The sequence below is a fragment of the Vulpes vulpes genome, chromosome 11 (assembly GCF_048418805.1).
Source record: "Vulpes vulpes isolate BD-2025 chromosome 11, VulVul3, whole genome shotgun sequence".
Lineage (NCBI taxonomy): Eukaryota > Metazoa > Chordata > Mammalia > Carnivora > Canidae > Vulpes > Vulpes vulpes.
Genome location: NC_132790.1, coordinates 57,171,691 through 57,195,411, shown reverse-complemented (window position 1 = coordinate 57,195,411; position 23,721 = coordinate 57,171,691). Strand labels below are relative to the sequence as shown.

The 23,721-nt window shown below is 41.5% G+C and overlaps 1 protein-coding gene across 5 annotated transcripts in view; it reads right to left on the bottom strand.

Moving 5' to 3' along the window:
- The window catches only part of STAC (SH3 and cysteine rich domain), a 152,336-nt gene that overhangs the window by 63,344 nt on the left and 65,271 nt on the right, over window positions 1-23,721 (bottom strand). The gene's annotated exons all lie outside the window — the stretch shown is intronic.

Below are 23,721 nucleotides of genomic sequence, written 5' to 3'. Positions count from 1 at the left end.
AACTTATTATAACTTCCATGCATAAATTGTATTACACCTGTATGTTCAGATCTGGATATGTGTGTCTATACTTGCACACATAATACATACATGTACCATGGCGAGGTGGAAGGAGGAACTGGACTTAAGGTATCAAAAGATTTAGATATTAGCCCTTGCTTTGAGACCTTGGATGGACAGTTATTCTCTGAGGTCTGTAACCCCATCTGAGAAAGGGTTTCATGAGCAAAAAGTCGAGAATCCAAGGGGCCCTCCTTTTGGTAAGCACAACTCAACGTGCAAAAGTAAATGGCAATGCAGCTAGACAGTATATCACCTGCAGCTCTAAGTGGTGGCTTTCCCTGAGGTCATGATTTTCAGATTGCTTAAGGCAGAGCTGGAGATTCCAAACTCAATTCGCTGAGGCGTGACCCAGATAGAGCACAGTCTATGTTCCACTTTCTTGTGTGTACTACACCCAAACCCCGCACTCAGTTTACAAACAAGCAAGTTGATCTTTGCTCTGTAAATGTTTACCTCAAATACCTTTTAAAAATGGCATCAAATAATAAAGAAATGTATTACTTATGGATTTCATCCCATAGGTCTTTTATAAATAAGATTCATACTTATTTATTAACTATGCTAATATTTTATTTAAATAATAATTAGATATTTAAATATAATAATTTATAGCAATTGTATTTTCATTATGTATTAATGTGATAGGCTAATCATTTAAGGACTTCTGACACCTGATGCAGACCCAGCTGATGGAAATTTTACCATCTGTGGCAAAGGGACAGAATTGGAATTAGTGGTTAAAGCACATGTGGACTGTTAGTTGCACAACATGGATCCCTCAGCTTTCTAGAAGAATGTCTGCAGTGCAAAACTGGGCCTTTGTCTGGAACATCTCTGTATTAAAGGGCCACCTATACCTCTGAAGAATCTGTATCAAAGGGCCACACCAGGAAAGGTTAGAGAGTGAGAAGAGAATATAAAAACAAACATCTCCCAAACAAAGCAAGACAAAATGAATGGGTATGCATTTTCATCCACAGTATAGAAAGAGGGGCCACTGAGACATCAAGTTTCACATTGCAGATCAGATTAGGACTTGAGAAGCCCTAGGATTATGGAGAGAAGCTGTAAGAATGGAATGTCAGTTCTATTGACATGGGTGGGTTCCTCCTTGCCCTCATTTACCACTTTGATTTTAGGGAAGCAGGGGAGAAACAAGAGGGTGAGGACTGTGAAGGGCCATAGAGTTTAGCCTTCTCTAGCGTTTACCCCTTCAGGAGGGAGAGGAGACAGAGTTACTCCCCTGAGCTTACTCTCTGGTACAAGTCTTGCTCACGCTGAGGGCGCCATGAATGGCATTTTTACGACATTCACCACAGCATTAGAAATACTTTCTTGCCATCTAGCATAGTATTTTTAAAATGTAGCTTGCAAGCTAATTAAATGAAGGCATAATTACCAGGAGGAAGGCAGATAACTCCCAATTTCTTCTTTGAAAAACACTGAATATTTCAAGAATCTGGAGATTCTGGCTGCAGAATGGAGGATTTCTCCAGAAGAAAACTCAACAAGGCAAAACTTGGCCATTATGGAGTGTTTTTTTTTTTTTTTTTTTGTATTTCCTTCCTGAGAAGTTAGACTAAGGACCAGGCAAGTGTCTCTGTAAAGGGCAAGAGAGTAGATATTTTGGGCTTTGCAAGCCACATGGTTTCTATTGCATCTATTCTACTCCACTGTTGTAGCATGAAGCAGACACAAATAACAAGTAACCAAATGAGCATGGCTGTGTCCCCATAAAACTCGATTTAAGGACACTGAAATTTAAATTCACATAATTTTCATGTGTTATGAAATATTCTTCTCTGGATTTTATTTCAACAATTAAAAAATGTAGAAACCATTGCTATCTTGTGGTTTGAAATAGGCAATGGATCAGATTTGGCCTGTGGGCCATAGCTTTTTCTTTTTCCCACTACTATTTTTAAATTGAGGTACAATTCACATAACATAAAATTGACCACTGTAGAGTGAAGAATTCAGTGGCATTTTGTACATTCACAATATTGTGCAACCATCACCTCTACCCAATTCCAAAATATTTTCATCATCCCAAAAAGAAATCCCACCCCATTAAGCAATTATGTCCCATTCTTCCCTACCCCAACTTCTAGAAACCATCAATCTGCTTTATGTCTCCACTGATTTACATATTCTTGTTATTTCCTATGTATAAGATCATCAGTCTGTGACCTTTGTGTCTGGGTTCTCTCACTTGGTTTGGTTTTAAGGTTTATCCACATGTATGAGTATTTCATTCCTTTATATGGCTGAATATCCCATTATACACAGTCTAGTTTATTATTAGAAATAGCTATTCATTCAATTATTCATAGAAATAGATTTCTCATTCTGATTTAAGCTCTTAGTGAAGGTGGGATACACGGATATTCTATAATATAATAAAGGATACACATCTGAAATAAGTCTGTCTGAAACTTAATGAGGAAACATTAGAAACTCTTCTTACCAGTAAACTGCTCTCATCATTACCAGACACCAACATCTGGCTAAATCCGTAAGTCAAAGTTCATCCCATAATTCATCTGCCAGTAGTAGCATTTGATAAGGCTGATCATTCTCCTTAATATCTTCTTTCTTGGCTTCTAAGATGGCATATCCTCTGGGCTTATCTCTACCAGACTAGGCACTTCTTCCTGGTCTTGCTGTTTTTCCCTCTTCTACCCAACTTTTTAAGATGGGAAGGACTCAGACCTCAGTCCTTGGTCTTCTCTTTTCTGTCTGTACTTACTCCCTTGGTCATATCATCCAATCCTACCTCCTTAAATACTACTTACATGCTTACAACTCCAATATTTATATCTTTTACCTAGAAAAGTCCTTCAAACTCCAAATCTACTTACACACCTGACTACTTGACATTTTTCTACTGGGATGTCAAACTTCTTAAAATTCAACACATCTCAAATAGATTTAGTGATCTTTTTCTCTCTACATATGCCCCAGAACCTATTCGACCTGCAGTTTTCCCATTTCACTTGATGGAAACTCCACTTTTCCAGGTACTTGGACCAGACACTTTGTTGGCAGTAGCATCCCTGTCTGCTAATTTCCTTATGCAGACCACATGCAGAAAATCCTGCTGGGTACTTCCTTCAAAATATGTCAAGAATCTGGATCATTCTCAGTTCTTCCTGCTGTTGCCGGATCTCTGACTTGCACGGCTGTGACAACCTCCTGACTGTCCTCTCTGCTGCAGTCCTTACCCCATCCGTCCAAAGTCTTAGAAGCCACTATTCTTCACATAGCAGCTAAAGCAACTTTTTGCAAATATAATTAAAGTCCTATAATTACAGAGTAAAAGTCAAAGGTCTTGCAATGGTTTACAGAGTTACACGAGATATCTGCCCTCTTTTCTTCTGCTCATCATTCACTCTGCTCCACTGCACACTGGCTACAGAGCTGTTACTTAACATCCCAGGCATACTCCTGCCTTCAGCTTTAGCTCTAGTTGTTGCCTTCACTAGGAATTCTCTTTCCTCAGAGTTCTCTCACCTTCCGCAAGTCTTGCTTAGGTGTGATCTCAACAAGCTTACCCTGACCACCTCCTTTGATACTGCAGTCTGTCCCTTGCCTCTGAACTCTTGGTCTTTCTCAACTTGCTTTACATCGTTCTTCCTTCCACATCACTTATAACATTAGAAAATGCACCTATCCATCCATCCATCCATCCATCCATCCATCCATCCATCATCTCCCCAACCAAAATGTCAACTTTACAAGGACCAAGATCTTTTCTTTTCTTGGTTTACTCATTGCTATATCCTAAGTGCTTAGAACAAAACCTGGTAGAGACAAGATACTCCTCAAGTACTTGTTGAATGAATTCTTTTTAAGTTTGAAAGAAGACAAAGATGCCTGATGTTATGAATACTCAGCATGGTATTATTAAATAAGAAAAGAAAAAAGTATGTGTTGAAGGGATGCCAAATTTTCTCCAAATAGTTTTGCAAATGCACCAGAATTTCAGTTGAAGTCTCAGTGGGATTTGGGTGGGGGACTTCACAACATGATTCTAAAATTAATCTTGAAGAATAAATGCTTGAGAATAGCAAAACATTTTTGAAAAAGAATATATGATAACCCACAACAATAATTAAACCAGAGAACTACTGGTGATACTACATAGTTTTGAGCAAACAAACAAAATAACCAATAAAGTGAATTGAAAACAAAAAAAATACTTAAGTATCTTTAAAAATTTAATGATTGATATAAGTGACTTTTGAATCAGCAGTGAAAAGAGGGATTAGTCAACAAATTTTGGTGAAACTCTTGGTGAATTATTTGGGGAAAAAGACCAGATTCTTAATTCATAACATAATCTGAAATAAAGTTTGGATGTGTTAAGGAATTTACATAAAAGTTGAAACTATTAGGGGCACCTGGGTGGCTCAGTTGGTTAAACATCCCACTCTTGATTTCGACTCAAGTCATGATCTCAGGGTCATGAGATTGAGTCCTATGCATTGGGCTCCCTGCTTAGCTGGGAATCTGGTTGAGATTCTCTCTTTCCCTCTCCCTCTGCCCCTCTTGCTCTTACTCTCTCTCTAAAATAAATATAAAACTTCTAAAAAGTTGAAACTATTAAATTATTGAAAACATATAAATACTAACTTATTTATACTTGAATAGAGAAGCTCTTTCTCAGTATGATATTATGAGAAAACAATATACCAGAAAATTGATAAATTTGATTACATTAAAATATGCTCACTAATAAAAAACCCTGAAAAGCAGATAAATTGGGGCAAATATTTGCCTTATAAAATTCAGAATATTATACTGTATTATATGGGATTGATGAACATTTCTTATCAATTAAAAGGAAAAGATAAATAAGCCAAAAGATATATGATCCAAGAACATAACCCGACAGCTTATAAAAGAAATGGAATTAAAAGTTAAGAATTTAAGTGGAGACAGAACATAAAGACTCCTAACTCGGGGAAACGAACTAGGGGTGGTGGAAGGGGGGAGGAGGGCGGGTGTTGGAGGGGAATGGGTGACGGGCACTGAGGTGGACACTTGACGGGATGAGCACTGGGTGTTTTTCTGTATGTTGGTAAATTGAACACCAATAAAAATTAATTAAAAAAAAAAAGAATTTAAGTGGCAGTCTTAATTAGCAATCAAAGAACTAAAGAAATAAAAATAGCAAGATTCCATTTTCCCCCTATCAAATGTGCAAAGATAAAAAAAATGAAAAAGAAAACTATTAGTGCTTGGATGTGGGCACTGCCACACAAAGCTGCTAGAAGGGGAAATGGTAGCACTGCTGTCTGGTTAATTTGGGAGCATGCACCAAAAAATTTAAACAGATGATTTTTTGCTATAGCAATTTCAGTCTCAGAAGTGGTCTTAAAAGATAATGAAATATGTTTGCAAATATTTAACTACAAGGATGCTTGCCATTGTTTTGTGAATATCACAAAACAGGAAATAACTAAAATATCACAGAGTAAGGGAACTAGTTAATAAAAGCCTAGTAAACCCATAATCAAAATATGCTTTGGCTACTGAGACAATTTTTTTATTTAATAATGATTGATGTAACATAATGCTCACAGTATAATGTTAAAGCATCAAAATTAGTGTAATACACCACAACTTTAGAAAACCCTCATTTGAAATTTACATAACACACATGGATGTAAAAAAGCCTGGTAGGGAATAAGCAAGACATTAATAGTATTTCTATCTGGGTGGTAGAATTATAAATGCTTTTTAGTTCCTGTTTTTGTTTATTTGTATTTTCTCATTTTCTATAGGCAGTACATTTCCATTTTGTAATGAGAAATAAGATATTACATAGTTTTGAAATAAGGACATGTTGAGATGAGAAGAATCACCCAGGTGGTTTGGTTTTGGGAGTTCCCACTGTGGGGGATCTGTGGTTGGGGTCAGGGGTCTGATAGCTTGGGGAAAACAAGGTGGTGGCAATTGTCCCCCATCTCCACTCACCATGACCTTGGCCTCCGGTAGTGTGGAGAGGGTTGTCCTGGATGCCAAGCCCTGCCAGCTCAGCAAAGCCCTGGCTGCACACTTGCCCCTGCACTGCATGCCCTGTGTATGCTGACATGCACAGCAAGCTTTGTTTTTCTTTCTTGGAACAACATCCTTCCAGTGGGGCCTTCCTTCTAATTCCTCAAAGCACATTCTGTAATAGACTTGATAGATTGTTCCATCTCAATTACCTCTGGCTGGCAAGGGAAAAGTGCCCATACCCCCACCTCAACCCAGCTCCTCTTCCCCTCCCCCCCCCCAACATTTAGTGGATGGCTTTCATTGCTTTCCAAAGTCTTTTTTGGGGGTAGGAGGGATGAGAGTGCTAGAGAGAGAGAGAGAGAGAGAGAGCGAGCATACACGTGCATGAGTGGGAATAGGGGTAGGAGCAGAGGCAGACTGAGAGAAAGAATCTTCAGCAAACTCCCTGCTGAGGGTTGAGTCTCACTTGGGTTTGATCTCATGACCCTGAGATCATGACCTGAGCTAAAATCAAGAGGTAGACGCTTAATTGACTGAGCCACCCAAGCACCCTTCAAAGGCTTTTTTTTTTTTAAATCCAAGTTTTCTGAGCAGAGTTTTTCAGTCTCTGCCCTAGTGATATTTGCAGACTGATAATTCTTTCTCTGTGTATGTGTGTAATGGTATTTCCTGTGCCTGTAGCATAGTTAGCAGCATTCCCAGCCTCTAACTGCCTGCTGCCAATAGCACCCTTTGTCCAGAATTGTGACAACCAAAAACAACAGCATGCATTCTCAAATGTCCCTGGAGATAAGGTTACTAGATAAAATACAGAGAAAGTCCAGTTAAATTTTAATTTAAGATAAATTTTTTTAAAATATAAGAATATCCCAAATATTGCATGAGATAACTGTGTCCCAAATATTGCTTGTGACACACACTAAAAAGATATTGGTTGTTTTTCTGAAATTCAAATTTAACTGGACGTCCTATCTTTTTATTTGCTAAATCTTGAAACTCTACCTGGGAGGAAATTCGCCCCCTGTTTGAGAACCACCGGAGAAAGGTGACAATTATTTTCAGGCTTCTTTTTTTAGCTGAGGAGAACAAAACTCTTGGGGAGGGAAATCCTTGGTCTAAGGTCACATAGAGACTAGGGTGCAGAGAGGAGGTCTGAACCAAGTTATCCTGATTACAAATTCCCTCTTACTTCCTGCACACTGAGCTACTCATTTTCTCCTGACACGCTGAAAACTATGATCAGGGCTCCTCAATACACAGACTGTGCTCAGAATCACCAAGAATTAGGTTCTTCCTATATGTTCTTTGTAACACAACAGTCCCTTGAAGTTATTGTTCTACACTTAACAGATGGAAAACTAAGGATCAGAGAGTTTAAACAATTTACCCAAGTCTATATAGCTAGTAAGTGGTAGGGCTGGAATCCTAAAGTAGATCTGACTTAATCCATACTTGACATTGCATCTCTGGCTGGTGTCCTCTGCTTATTTATTTCTTCCCCTTAATCAACTACGTTTGACTGAAATCTTTTAGCTGTATTTTCTGGTTGCATCGTGATACCAGATCTTTGATCCACTACATTTGAAAATCAGGGATAAAAGGATGAACTGGTTCAGAAGTCTTCAAACACCCTTTCAGACAAAAGCCAAGTAGTGTAACCACCTGGTTTGCTTTTTTGATACCTCCCATATGAGAAGTCTACCAGAAGAACATACAGGCAGTGGTTAACCTGGACAAATCTGTAGGCTTTATCATCAGTTTCCAAGAAATTAAGAGTTAACTCTATTACTTTTTTTTTTTTAAAGAAAATGTGGCATACTTTGGCTCTTTGTACTTCATGGGGAGATTTAAGAATTATAATGAGTTTGGTAGGAAGTGGAAAACTCTTATTCATCCTTCAATGCCCGCCTCAAAAGCCACATTCTTTATGGAATTTTCCTTGACCTCTTCCTCCTCAGGTAGAACTGTCATTCCCTCAGCTGGGTTTTCCTGAAATGTTTTATATGTACCGGTGTATGTATTTACATGTGTATATGTATCCCCAAATATCCAAATATTTATTAAGCTTCCCATGTTTATAAAGTATCTATGGAAAGAAAGAAAGATGAGTTTTTATGCAAGAGAAAATGTTAGAAATCTTGTGAAAATTTAAGATGAGCTCTTTTCTCTATCTCTGTATCTCATTTCTCTTTCCCAGGTACCTACAGCAAGGCCTTCTGGTTAAGTCTTGGTGCTTGCTGAGTTAAGAGTCTCACAAAATTTAGTCAGGGAGATCCCTTAGTGCCTTGCAACTCAAAGTGAGGCCCACAGATCAGCATGAATGGCATTACCTGAGACCCTGTGAGGAATGCAGAATCTTAGGCTTCCAACCAGACCCGCTAAATCAGGATACGCATTTCACCAAGACTTCCAGGTGATCTGCATGCATATTCAATTTGTGAGAAGTCCCGCCTTTGAGATCAGTAGCCTGCCTACAGATGGCACATATGTCATATATGTACTGAAGAAGCTCTTCATTTTGTATATTTGGCAGATACCACTGATCAATCACAATAATTTTCTCACTGAGCTAATAGTGCAGCTTTAGAAGTTTCTCTGGGCAATCACCCCCAATCAATTATAGTATAGAAACCAATGTGCACCATCCTCCCTAATCTAGCCAACTCTCTCATTTTATAGATCAAGGGACAGGCTTAAAGAAACAAAGTGATCTGATAAACACTACCCTGCTCCTTCACAGCAGAGCTGGTATTGAACTGTTTGTGTCTAGCCTCTTGTTCTAATGTTCTTGTCCTACCACGCTGGGAAGTTAGGCAGACATAGCCCAAACCTGAACTTACAATTCTTTCTCACCAAAGAGCCGTAGGTTGCCTGTCACTATCCTCATAATATGGTGTACTAGAAAGAGCTCGAGCTTTGGACCTAGAGCAAGACAGTTTAAACTGCTCCCAAACTTTAGATATCACTCAATACTTAGAAAGTTTTCTGCTGAATGGGAAAAAAGGGAACATACTTTCCATCACAGTTGAACTCTAGTCATTAGACCTTGATTAAAAATAACCCATCCTATCTCTCCCCAACTTCACTTGAGCAAGATGGTTTCCAAGTTTTCCGGGAAACTCACTAATAGAGTAATTCACCAGTGACTTGAAATGCCATCAAGCAAGCAGAAGGGGCCAAAAATGGGAAGACCCCTGGGCCATTTTCCCCTGCCTATATTCCCCACTCCTTGCTACACTACATCTTTCCAACCCCCTCTTAGCATAAAAAAATTAATGGCATTCATTGTTTATAAATGCTTCTGTTGATCTTTCCTATTTCGGTTCCTGACTGTTAGTGGAAAAACTCTCCCTACTTCCCCCGCCCCTCACCCGCACTGAGCTTTAAAAATAGCAACGGGAGTTGGGTTGGCTCAGGGATCTGTGTTTGGAGTTCATAGACTTTGCCCTCTGGGTCATTAGTTCACACCGTAATACCATGGCCACCAAGCTGTCTTTCTGTTACGTATGTACTTGGCTTAAAATTTTGAGAGAAGACATCCTCCTCAATGATCACTTTCCCATGACCATTTGGAAACTATTTGAACTTGATACCCCTGACCATAGTATGGATAATCGCTGCTGCTCTGTCTTCTTCTTTGTCTGGGGTCTGCAGTTTTTACAGTCACATTTGCTTTCTTCAGAACTGTTCTAGCTTAAGGCTTGAGTTTTTATATTTCCCCGTAGGCCCCCCAAGAATGGATTGGCCAGTTTAGATTCTCCTCCTCTCCATCACTAAAGTGCTTGTCTTGGAATTTGGTATACTATTAATATCACAACCTTTTGAACATAAAGATGGCCTTAATAAAATAGTGACAGGTTTTTCAGTTTTATGGTCCACAAAGAATATTCACATGTGTCATTCTAGGCAGTTATCAGTAAATTCCAAGAAACAGATAGGCATTGTAATTTTCAATCCTGCTTGAAAGATACTGGGATTGAGAGAAGGTCCATCAGCTGTCTGAGGCCGCTCTATCTGCTAAGTGCAGAGCCAGAATGCAACATCCACCAGACTCCTCTGCACCATTTTGCCTCTCCTGCTCTCTGCTGCAGGTCTGCATTTTGAGCTTGTTTGCAATAATCACTTACAGGTGTTCCCTGGAGCCACTGATCCTGAACAAGGTTTCACCATCTACAAACCTGATGGGACAAAGCCCTTGCTTCTTTGCCTTTATTGGCTAGTGGAGGTTTTAGAGTAAGTGTCAAGTCAGAGCAGCTTGAGTGTAATTCTTTAGGAGATGAGATGTGAAGCATTCCTGAGAAAAACAGTAATTTGATGTCAGTTTGCTGTCAGATGAGGTTTAGCAGCAGAGTGTGAAGTAGATGAGGTAGGTAGAGATGGATAGAAGGAACATAACCGAGGTAGTTCTTGAAATGGTTGATGTGAGATGTGCTGGATGAATCCTGGGCTGGGGTGGGAGCAGTGGGAGAGAGAGGAGGGCCTGACTTGACCATAGAGGTGTCACAGAGCATGTGCGTGTATGGGGTTTCTGGGGGAAGGGGCCAGGGAGGAATCAAAGATGGCTTGGAGGTTCTGGCCAGGAGCTGAGAGCACGCAGGGAGGAATCAAAGATGGCTTGGAGGTTCTGGCCAGGAGCTGAGAGCACGCAGGTGCCACCTGCCCAAACAGGAGAGGTCCTCAGTAAAGTGGCAGATTTAATGGAGGAAGGAGCTGCTTTGTGCCACTGTGGACATATTTAATGTTGGCATTGCCAAGGCATCTGGGCAGCCAAATTCTGGCAGTCAAAGTGAGAAACTGGGCCTCTGGAGAGAAGGTAGGCAGGCAGCAGCTCATGTTCCCTGGGGTGGCAAGACAGGAAGCAGGGAGAAGCAAGGAAAGTTACTATAAGAGGACACTACTGCTTTTGGATATGGTCTCATTTAATCTTTATACCAAATCTACCAGTTTGGCATTTTTGTTTCTATTTTTAAAATAAGAGAGTGGATGCTCAGAAAATATTCCTTGAAATGCCCTTTTCCAACAGGGATATCAGGCTGACCTCCTACAAAGTGATGTAGGCCTTCTGGATCAAAGAGAGTCAGGCTGGTTCACTGTCCCTCCTCAGTTTTAATGAGTAAGTCTTGTTATTTCTCTTTATGCCATTAGAACAGGGTAAAGGTGGTGCTTGGGTATCGTGGACAGGCTGAAGTGATGTGAATCCTTTAAACATTGTCTTTGCTCTGGCAATGGAGGCACACATTACCCTGACTGAAGGTGTGAGGGTAAGTGTGGTGGGCACATGTGTACACTCACACTTTTGTTTGTTGTCATGTGGTTGGGGTGTGGAGTAAAGGGTAACAATAGGCTTTTGGATTTTCTTTTCAGGTAAGCTTAGCATGTGATAGAATATACTTTGTTTTTTTCTCCTTCAGCAACCAGGCAGTGTTTGATAAGCTACAAAGAAAATGCTTTGGTAGCATTTAGCTATATATTTCTCTCCACCTTGCCCACCAACTCCCAACTGCAGTCCTTAGTAGCTGGGTCACAGTGCATAGGTGTCTCCCATAAACACGCATGCACACACACACATATTTACACCATGCCTGATGCTTTGAGCCCCCCCCCCCCCCCCCACACACACAAAGAGCTGTCCTGTATTTTCGTACCAGCCTAGTTCTGTCATTTTATGATGTGGTATCCACTGTGGCTGCCCAACCAACGAGGCCATTCTAAAGTAGGTCAGTGGGGTATTCTCCATTAAGGCAGCTGAATGGAAGTGCAGGATACACATTTTCCCACAGGTTTGCATCTCCTGTGTTCACAATTGCAGATGGCCTGTTCCTGTGGTTCCCTAGCCTCCAAACACTTAATTAAGAATCGGTCCAAGGGCAGGTGGCTTCTCTTTATTTGTCTGTCATGACTGGGTCTGAACCTCTAGCAGACAGGCATGAATCAGCAATATCACAGTTAGGAAAAAGTTTTGCAGCTTCAAGTTTAGAAAATTCTCACAGTGTAGCCAGGATTCACGGCAGTGTTCACTTTCTGACTGCTCAAACTCTGCCTTGGAAGATTCTTCCTTCCTTCTGCTCTGGGTGCCTTTAAATTTTTTTTTTTTTATTTCTTGGTGGATGGGAGAAGGAGAAAATGTATGAAGCACAGTGGGTCTTGCAAGAACACAGAGACACATATATTCAGAATATATTTGCTATGAATATATTACTATATATTACAATACCTAGCTGGTGATCTATTAGGGAACAACTAAAAATTGAGCAAAAGACCACTAGAAATTATCATTCTCCCCTCTAGGGTGGGTTATTTATGCAAGGAAAATTCTGTCCTCTGTTACCCTTTCTTTCTGCTATGTTATGATCTTAAAAGGCTTCTATAATACAAATCTCTTCTTTGGGGCACAAAAAACGTTACTCTTCTCAGGGATCATTGCTATGCCATGATTCAAGAAATCACCAAAGTATTTGCAAACATCATGATCTATAATTTAAGAGGGATATTCTCTGTCCTTTGGCTGACTTTCCCCAAAATTGTAGCATTTGAGACTTTGGTCCATCAATAGTAAAATAACAGTTTGCAGGAATAAAATCTCCCATTTTCTTTTTAACACTAATTAAACAGTGGCAGTGTCTGGCACTTGAGAAATTTTTATTTTCTGGAGACCTTTATGTGTATAAAGATTCTCCCGGGGCACCTGAGTGGCTCAGTTGGTTCTGGGATTGAGCCCCGTGTCAGGCTCTCTGCTTAGTGAAGAGTCTGCTTCTCCCTCTTCCTCTGCCCCTTCCCCCACTCATGTTCATGCTCTCTCTCTCTTTCTCTCTCACTTGTTTTCTCTCTCCCAAGTAAATAAATGAGATCTTTAAAAAAAAAACAACGAAAGATTCTCTTTTACTATTGGTCCCTTTCTTATTCTTACTAGTCAGGAGATGTTTAAGCATGGGGTAGAGGAGGGAGGCAACTCCATATCTTCATAATACCAGCTTCTATGTACATTATGAAAAGTAGATTTAGGAAAATATGCATAGGTATGACCAACATCATACTTATGTCTAGACAAACTAGACTCTGACAGTTCCTCTGGCTTCCCCAAACTGGTCCCCATATGGGGTTCAGATATTCTCCCAATGGTGATCTGGCTTTAGGACATCCTAGTTGGGTTATCCAGATGGGTGGCCCTGGAAGGCCAGTGAGAGCACTGTAAGGCCTGTTAAACCCACCCTGTCCACTAAACGCCACACTCTGGTCATGGAAAGAGGCCTAATGCATCTTCAACTAAAAGTTGCAGGAGCTCCTTCTCAATTCTTCCAGTTTCTGGATAACTTCCATCCCCTTTCCTTTGCTACCTCCCAGGCTCCTCACTTGAATTGATGAAGATGCTAGGTATCAGCATAGGTCCTGGCACATAATTGGTGCTCAGTGTCTATTGAGATTACCTACAGTTTTACCTTCTTCTGAATATTTTGCTTTGTGTATAACAAAAATGTTTATAGCTATAATTTTCATAATACTATTTCTTATTGGTTGAGGACTCATTTATCTGTTCATTCATTCATTCAGTAAATTCACACTGAGCCAAACCTATAGGATGGCTGCCAGGCTTGGTGCTGAGGATGCTGCAGAGAACACACACACCACAGCCTCTCTCCTCTGCAGGTTATGCTGTCACACTTGCCCTTTGCCAAAGAACATGACCACATTATATAACTGTCTCCTTTCAAGGATACTATAGGGAAAGACATATTTTTGAGAGTTATACTATATTAAACAAAAGACAATTATAGAAAGCATTTGCTTTGGGTTGACAGCAAAATACAAGAGAGCCAGCTATTATGATAAAGGAGTCAAGAGAATAAATAAGAAAACAAAACCAAAGAAAACCCTGTAAGAGTTCATGGGGAAGCAAGAAATACAATTTCACCATCAAAGTCCTTATTAGAGGTGGTACTGGACAGAACTGCCACTACAGATAATCTAATTACTGTCATAAAGTAGTTCCCAGATCTTTGGACTTCACAGACTAATAGGAAAGGGAAGAGTGTACCTCTAGCTTTAGTGGAAGCAGAGGAGGCAGGGAGACAAAGCCACAGGACATGGCTGAGGGACATTTTGTGGAAACCGCAAGAAGCCCTGAGTTGCTCACCAATCTGCTCCAATCTTCAAGAGATTCATTAGCCAAGCAAGTGGGGCCCATGGCAATTCACTCCCTTATGCCTTTGGAACTGAAAGTATATACTGATCAGCTGAGAAACGAATAAAAACAAAAGCTTATGAATGGAGATGATATGTAACAATAGGACAGGTAGTAAATACTGAAATCAGTTAAATTTAGAAATTTCTAAATAGATGTATACATTTTATTATAAAATACACATATATCTTAGCATTTATTCTCAAAAGTCTGACTTGCAAAATATGGGAATAACAATAAATGTCTGAACTGACAAGAGTGACAAACTTGGGAATTAATTTTACAGGATGGCTGCCAGGCTTGGTGCTCAGGATTAAAAGTTTGGTAAGTTATGGGGTACTTGGGTGGTACAGTTGGTTAGGTGTTGTGGTCTCCGAGTCATGAGATTGAGCCCTGTGCCAGGTTCTGTACTCAGCAAGGAGTCTGGTCGGGTTTCTCTCTCCCTATCCCTCTTTTCCTCCCCATTCCCCATGCTGTCTCTAAAATAAATAATCTTTCAAAAAGTTTGGTAAGTTATGTGGAATAACAGAGAAAGCAAAATACCAGATTTTTTACTTTAAATAACTTGAGAAATGTATAATAAAGAGTGTTCTGTGAAACCTCAGAGTTAATCATTAGGAGAAGAGTATATTATATATCTTCCCAAACACAGGGGGTTATAAAAGGAAATAACACACAAACCACACATGATTAACACATGCACACATACACACACGAAATAGAAGGAAACAGAAAACACAAAATAAAAATGACATAGTAATGGAAGGAGAGCCAAACATTTCACTCATAACAATGAATGCAAATCCATAAATCTCTTCCATTCAAGGATAAAAATTCAGGTTGGAGAAAAAAAGAAATCTAGACTACAATCTAAAACCTAAGGGCAAAAACAGCACTTAGATAACATGAGTGAAAAGGTTTAACATCAAAAGTAGATAAAGGCAAATATTAAAAAAAAAAAAAAAACTAAGGTGGAAGTATTACAGTAACAGTGGGAGTTCAGGAAACAAGTATTAAACAGAGTGGTATGGCACTGCATTTGGAAATGGATATAATTGGAAGTGAAGACATCCCTGTTATGACCCTTTGTGTGCTGAAAAACTTTGTGTTATAATATGCAGTGCAAAGGGGAAATGAAGAGGAAGATCAGAGGACGAAATTGGGCTTCTGTGTCAAGCTTCCTTTTAGGCAGGCTGGAGCCTTAATATACCTGGGAAGAATTTTCAGAGGGATGATGTATTTTCCATGTTCTTACCCTATTTTGTTTTTAATTAGCTTCTATTTCTGCTGGTTGGTATCTGATGGCAGAAGGGTCTTTTTCCCACCCATGAACTACCATTGTCCACATACTCAGTGTGTGCAGGGTGTATGCCAGCTGCTGTGGCATCCAGCACGTAAATGAGACCAGGTCACATCTTCAAGTTGCTTACTGAAGTCAAGTCTGTTTGAGGCATGATAGGAAAAGTTCAGAGAAACAAGTGGTCACTCAAGAACTCAAGGAAGCACTGTAACTGGGTCTCTGGAATACATGGAGAGGAAGATCAGGAAAGAAGAGTCTTTCGATGCTCCACAAGGAATGGCAAAATGCCAGCACAATGAAAATTGGCTCCAAAAACACTATTAGGACCTTCCCCAGGGAGTAGGATGTTTGAGGGAAGGCGGTGAAGTATACGGTAACATCCTTTCCACCTCCTCTCCTGGCTTCTCTGGTTAAGGATCTTTACATTTTCAAGGCAATGGCATGCAGGTCCCATGTGATGCCCCAGAGCCTAACACTAGCATCTAGCCTCTACTTGCTTCCATTATTTCTGTGTGAGACTCCAAGAAACCTCCTTTCTTGGAGTCCACCAGCATCCATTTATGCTCCATATTTCCTGAAAGGAATGTGGATTACTTTTTTATGTAAGTAATTTCCCATGAGGGATTTCTTAACATCCTTAGCACGTAGTAGCAGGCATCACATTTTAGGAAACCAAGAGAAGATGCTAGCTTCAAAGTATTTTATGTCCCTTTACTTGAAAGGCACTGGGTACAATGTTCCCTGAGAACACTGGACCTGAATTGAAGTCTTAATAACTCTTTAATGAATTTGCTTCTGTGAGCATTGAAAAGGCTCTCTGAATTGTGTACACTAAAGAGATATAGGCCAAAAACTGTTCAGCAGCAGCCAAGTGGAATTAGGGAAAAGTAGATGTTGGGAGAGAGAGCACTGTAGTTATAATCCACTTGCTCCACTGCCTGTTCTCCACTGATAACACTCAGTTGTTTTCAGAAGAGCAGAACTTGAAGATGCTAATGTGGCTATTGATATCCAAAGGGAATACAGCGTATAGCATTTCCCAAACATATACTTTATTGTGGAAACCCCCCCCCCCCCAAATCTGTGGAGCTTCTGGAATTAGTTTTAGAGGCTCTCCCTTTTAGTGTCTTCCATCATTGCACCCTTGGGGGCCTCCGAGTGAGTTTAAAGCCTCTTCTGGATGAGATCCCTTTAGCTGTTTGAGGATACTGACCATGTTCCCCAGAGCCTTCTCCAAGCCAAACGCTGCCACATCCTGCAAACATTCCTCCCCTGGGAGGGTTACCAGCTGCTTACTGTGCCTATGCTCTAGTTATACTGATGTTCTGTTGCTAAAGTCAACAGGATTCTTCTCAAGGGGGCCAGATGAGCAAAGAATACAAAGAAGTTACCTCTGTTGGACAGGGCATTATAGTATGGTTCTGTCCTCTATAGAAAAGTACCAGTTAAGTCAGTGCTACTTTGAAGCATGAAGACAAAGAGGTGAGCAATCCCTGGACAAAGTGCTGGGGTCTTGGCACTGCATTTTAACATGGATACATGCCATGGCCCAAAGGAAAGGATCTATTTGAAACCTAAGAGAAAGGTTCTAGAGAGCATTTGTATTTTCTTACCTACAAGCTGCACAGCTTCTAAAACGAGTGTCTGGCTAAATGATTGATGGCACTGCAGAGTTTTAATTCTATTCTGAGAATACACAGATTTGACATTTACTTTTCAATAATTCCTTTGATTTGTTTGGCCCTTCCCACCAAGAGACAACTCCATTGGTGAGCAAACACTGTCTTGGTTTTTTAGTTTTATGTACATGTGTATATATGTGTGTGGGCACATTTTTTTTCCATTCAGGGTTTGGTCAATGGTTTATGGCTTTTCTGGGCAATCAGATAAGGTCAGAACAGGTCAGGAAACAGTTATACTAATGATCAAACAAGAGCATAGCAGAAAGGTCCTGGACTCAGTGTAATGTAGTATTTCCTCACATTGTAACATTACCATATTCCCTTTTATCATGAAAGCAGCACAATGTTATTGGTACAACAATGCCAAGGTCCATCCACATTTTACATTCATTCGTAGTGGAGGATGTTTTTATATTGCATCTACATTTACAGATGTAATGATGTTGCTGGTACCTTGTCCAGATCTGGTTTATCATGCTGATGCTGTGACTGTGGGTGACTGCTAATGGCTCACAAGTGCTCCTTTTTGGAGAGAAGAAATTGTTCTAAAGACTGAGTGACAGGAGATACAGGCCAGCTCCCTTACCTCATGGTGGCACCACTAGGTGATAACAATCTGTCTCAGGGCTCCCAATGGGTGGCACCAGTCTGAAGCCAACTCCAACTTCTGTGCTTGGCTCCTTCCCCTGCCTCTTCTGCTGAGAACAGCAGAATCTGAATCTCCCACTCCTGAGGGCACACCCCACAATAAATTGCTTTCACAGGCTCTCTATCTCAGGCCCTCTTCTAGGGATGCTTATCTAAAACAAAGTCATTATTATTTTTCCCAGTGGTTGCCACTTGGGCAGTTTGAAAATAAATGATTCTTCAAGCAGTAACTCTGTAAGCAACTTGAAATTGTAAGCAATGAAATCCAGCTGTTTTGCTAAATATTTGTTTAGAAAATATGAGCCCATTTACTATGCTGTCTTCTAAGTGGATGCCAACTAAGAACATTTGGTTATAATTTAAAAATAGTTATGGAAACAAGGTATCTGGCAGTAAATAGAAGAATAGAATCCTTCGGAAAAACCTTCTTAATTGATGGAATAGACTCATTCATTGAGCCAGTTACGTTAATAGTGCATGGTGGCTTGTTCAAGTCTCTGAAAGTTCCATGAAAGGCAGATTACCACAAGCAAATTCAGTGCTCTCCTGAAATGAGATGCCACAGATGGAATATATTTGAACTGATGTACAATGAAGATGAGTCCCTACCCCTAACTTCCATCACTGACGCTGAAGGAATGGAAGAGTGGATCTACTTGGTGGAGAAAGGATGTCCATCAAGCCAAGAGGATTCTCCTAGACTAAGACTGGGTCTTCAGTCCTCTTGACTCAAAGGCTGAGAAATCTAGCATTAGGGCTGGGGTACACCTAACTGCCTATTTTTCTCATGTCTCCATGAAAATAGGTTGATCATCTTTGGATTGCATAGCTGATCAAGTCTTCTGGAAAGGGACAGTCTAGGGAGGTGATCATAAAGGGCAGCCATATCCTGGAGGCATGATTAGACTTGCAGAGGAGCCTGCTCAACCCAAGGGCCTAAGGGCCACATCAGTGGGGGAAGTACATACCAAGGGCAAGGGCAAAACTGGCAATAGGGAATGAGTTACAGAGTGAAAATGCTGAGGAAGTTAGAAACAGTTGGGCAGGGAATGAGGCTGGGGTCCAGGTCTCTCTTATGGTTACTTTCTTGTGGCCAATGGGTAGCCTTTCCAGCTTTAGGGCATAGACAGTCAGGCAAGGAACAAATGTGAGGCCCTGTCAACCCAACTCTGAGCGTCCATTCCAACTCAGAAATCCTAGACAGTGAGAATGCCAGATTCCTTTTATTTTTAAACAAACATCCATCACCTAGGAACCTCACACATGACATTTGACTTTTCTTGGTCATCATTATATAACCTTTGGTTCTCAGTTGAAAGGAAAAAACCCTGTTCTAAGATATCTTCTGAAACGTTACTCCCAGGGAATAGTAGCAGGTGGTCTTTCCCTGGAATGTAGGATATGAAGGTGACTTGCAGCTTGAAGGAAACGAACCTGCAGGTGATACACGTTAGAGACAGGAGGCTAAGTCTGAAGAGCAAGGAAAGAGAAGAGGGGCAGATCAACTGTGCTCTGAGATCACTGATGGGGATCACTGATGGGGATGTCCCACTTCTCGTTTTGGAAGTTAGGACATTTGCCAGTCTCTGCTTCACCTGATGGTTCCTCTATTCACCGGCTTCCTCTGCCTCCTCCCTCTTCCCTTCACTCCTGCCTCACATCCAGTCTCTAATTTTCCTTCCTCTTTCATAGAAGGAGGCTGCTTACTTTCCTTCTCTCTTGTCTTTTAAAAGAGCAGGTTGCTTGGTTGACTATTTTTTTCCCTCTGTCTTTTTAAAAATAAAATTGCAGCTATGATATACATTTAAATCTAATAAGGGAAAAATATACTAAAGTTCCCCTTAGCACAGGGCACGTCTTTTTGTGATTTTCAAAATGGAGTCCTTCCAGATGGTGGCTGCACTTGAGAAGTTCCCTAACCCCCCCTTAGGGTAATGATTGTGACATTCCTCAGAGGCAAACTCATTTCTGTTACTCATTTTGAAAACACACGTTCCTTTGTCTTTTCACATGCATCACAGTGAGATTTAAAATAGAGACACATCATCACCTATTTAAGGGGTATGAATAGCACTGTCTTGAAAAGGCCTGGTGGAAATTTATATGGAATTGAAAGTGACACAGCAGACTTGGAAGATAGTTAGGCAGACAGGAAAACCAGGTTGGAGGCCAAGCTGCTTCAGCATCCTAAGCACAGGACATGAGACCCTCTTCCTGCCATGCTCACGTGAAGTCAGATGCAAGGCATCATTTCCAGATGGAGAAGTGAAGTGGAAGGGTGGAGTGGCCCTAAGATGTAGGGCAATCTACCAAATAAAAAGGTTCAATGATCCAGAAGCCACCCTAAGTACTATGGTAGGTTGGGTGCATTTTTCCATCCCTTGTCATTCCCCTCTGGTGGAATGCCACAGGATGTAATAGCGTGCCACTTCTGATCTGAGGCCTTAAGAAGCTCTGTACGCTTCTACTTGTCCTTGCCATGGGAAGAATACAACCCGGCAACCCACTGGTCCAAGGAAAGGGTAAGAGATAAGGAACAGAATGTGCAACAGCAGCCCAACCCCAGCTGATCTGAAGAAACCTGAGTAGGAGTCAGAGAAAGCTACTCTGCATGCTGGAGCTTGAGAGTACTTATTGCACAGCAATACTGTGGAACCGCCAAGTGACACAAGCACTGCTCCGAAATGTGGCTTCTCCAAAAGCAGAATGTGAATAATGGTGACTGAAAAATGAGAATGTGAAGAGAATATGGTTCTCTGAAGATGAGGACAGTCCTTGTGTAAACGATCACAAGAGGGGCAGATGTTGCTCTCTATCTTGAATATCCCACCCTCTAACTGGGTCTTGGCCACGGGTGAAGGGAACTGCAGAATCTTTTTCCCAGCCATGCTTGAAATTACGGATAATGTTCAAGTTCAATGATGACAGACATTGGCTTCTTTGGGAAGCACAAACATTTCAAAGACTATTAGATAATTAAGTAAGAAAAGACCTTCAGATGACCTCTGCCTGACAAAGGTTAAACCATGCACCACTCAAAGGAAGGCCATTCATTCACAGGTCAAGCTCATGGGTTAAGTGGTTATATTCTCACTGAAATCTGTCTCTTTAACTTTACCACTTGATGCCCACCCTTCCCTCTATAGCCACATAGTGTGAGTTTCTTGACTCTTCCAACATGGAACTTTCAAACACAGTCCTGCATCCTAAATGTCTTACACACCAAACTCCTAGAGATTCCTCATGATCTTGACACACCACTCACTATGCTGGTCACCTTCTTCTAGATACCTACTAGCTTGTTCATGTCCCTCATAAACCAGGAAACGCAGAATTATAGACAATCCTTGACATGTACCTAAAACATTGCCATGTCCACGAGGGACTAATTACTTCTTGTTTCCTGGACGTTCTTTTTTTTAAAAAAATTATTTATACCTGTTTAAATTGTTTTTTTTCTGTAAAATTAATTTGGTTTATCCTCTGAATATATTTCCCTGTTCCAGGAGAGTAATGAATTTTTTCTCCTCTAAAAATAACGATGATAATACAACTCCAATGGGTTCCCTCTACTGAGAGCCTACTCGGTGCCTGGCTTATTAACCCATTCAAAACCCCGAAGGTGGTATTATAATCACCATATAAAATGAGGACACAAGTTCAGAGAAGGTGAGTCACTGACATTAGGTCACATAGCCGCATGGGGTTCAAATCCAGGCAGATTCCATGCACCTGGTCTTTCTACTATCCTCACTCCCTTACATTGTTTTATCTGGGAAGGGAAAGGCTAATTATATCATGGGAATAGCCAGGAGCAAAATATGGGTTAGTATTCTCCTTACTCTTGCACCGAACAGAAAGGTGCCTCTTTGCCCACTCCCATTGGAAACGGCCTCTCACCATGAGACATGACGCAGCCATCAGCTGCAGTACAACAATCACATGACTCGTGTCAAAGCCAAGATGGGAAGGAATCAACAGAGGTCAGTCTTGTGATCTTCAATCTGAGTTTTAGTCTACTGTTGTGGTGGACACTGTTGATGTTCTGCCCAGATATCCCTGCAGGGTGTGCAGAGGCAAAGGAATGGCCCCCAAAGGCCATTCCTAACCCCCGGAACCAGTGAACATGTTATGTTACATGGCAAGGGGAAATTAAGGTTGTAGATGGATGTAAGGTGCCTAATCAGGTGGCCTTGAGACAGAAATATTATCCAGGTGGGTGCAAGATAGAGAGTCAGGACCAGACAGATGGCTGTGTGAGCAAGATGCAACCTGCCATTTGAAATTTGAACACAGAAAGTGCCACAAGCCAAGGTGTGGGCAATCCGTAGAAACTGGAAAAGGCAAGAATGTAGATTCTTCCCTAGAGCCTTTACAAAGGAATGTAGCTCCTGACACTCTGATTGAAGCCCAGTAAGACTCACTGTGGACTTTCAACCTCCAGAACTCTAAGATAATGAATCTGCGTTGTTTTAACCTACTAAGTTTATGATAATCAGTAGCAAAAAGCCACTAATACACCGGAGGTGGGTGTGCTGGCTGCTAATGACTCACAGCTACCCCATTCTCCAGAAAATTGCCTTCCACAGAACATGAGCCACTTAGCCCAGGGGGTTAGGAAAGGGCCTCCATCGTGGGAGGAGGAGGGAGGCCCACTGAAAGCAGGATACAAAAGGCTGGCCTCAAGGAAGGACCAGATGTGCAACCCATGTGCCAGAGCTCCCTTCACAGCTGGCTCTCAGTGAGACTCCCACTAGAGACCACTTTCTTATTTAGCAACTTCCCTGCCCCATCCGTGTACTCCCTCTCCCTTCTCCTGAGAGTGCCCCCTCAATCAGTTATGTGCACTTAACTCCTCTCTCAGGCTCTGCTTCTGCAGAATCTGACCTGAGACGACAGTCATCCTTGGAAGAGATGTCAGCCTATAGAAAACTGGTCCTGGAGGGGAAACAGTGGGGCTGGAAGGTATGTGTGTCAGGGTAGAGGAGCCAGAGCATGACACTAGAGGATATATATTAGCTTTTGCCTGGAGCCTCATGGGGCCCGGGCTCAGTTTGGGAGCTTGAGGTTCTTGATCTTAAAAGTCTCCTTCCCGGAAGCATTCGTGCCAAGCCCAATGCTCCAGCATCTGAGCTGTGAGTGGAGCCACAGGGTGGGGAAGGCCTCGGGGTGCTTCCAGGAGCTCCAGGAATCTAACTGGCTACATATCTGGACGGTTAGCACCATCTTGGGAAGACAGGCCACATCTGGATCAGCCTTGCATTTCCATTTTTTTGCCCATTTCCATTCATGATGGCCTTTAACTTGGGGCAGAGGGGTACATCCTCACACCCCCTGAGAGCACAAACAGGCCTATCTCCTTTCCCTTTCCTCTTGTTCTGCAGCCACTGGTCAATTACCAGGATTGACTGCTGTACTTGAAACAAGAGATTTAAATTCACTCTGAATCCCACCCAAATTGCCTTTCTGATCTCCTCCATCTGTCTGGTCCCTGGGAACCTGACACAGCAGAGGCAGAAGAGTATGAACTACAGAGTCTCTGTGTCTGTGTCTCTGAATGGCCTCCTTGTAGTTGGGACATTTTGGGGGTCATTCTCTTCACCTGGGCACAACCCCTAAGACTCTCAGGCTGCTATCATTTCTCTGAGGTACTGTGAGCGAGTCTGTGCCAGGTCCAGACTTGTAATGGTGGCTTAACGCTTTTTCCTACCTGGTTCAAAGCCCCCCTCAGAATCATCCCTCCCACACCTGTCTGTCTGGGTCACCCTTACCCCCCCATAATTCACCAAGCCACAGACTCCCACCTCAGGCTATTCCAGACAGACCATGCCATGTGCCCTGCC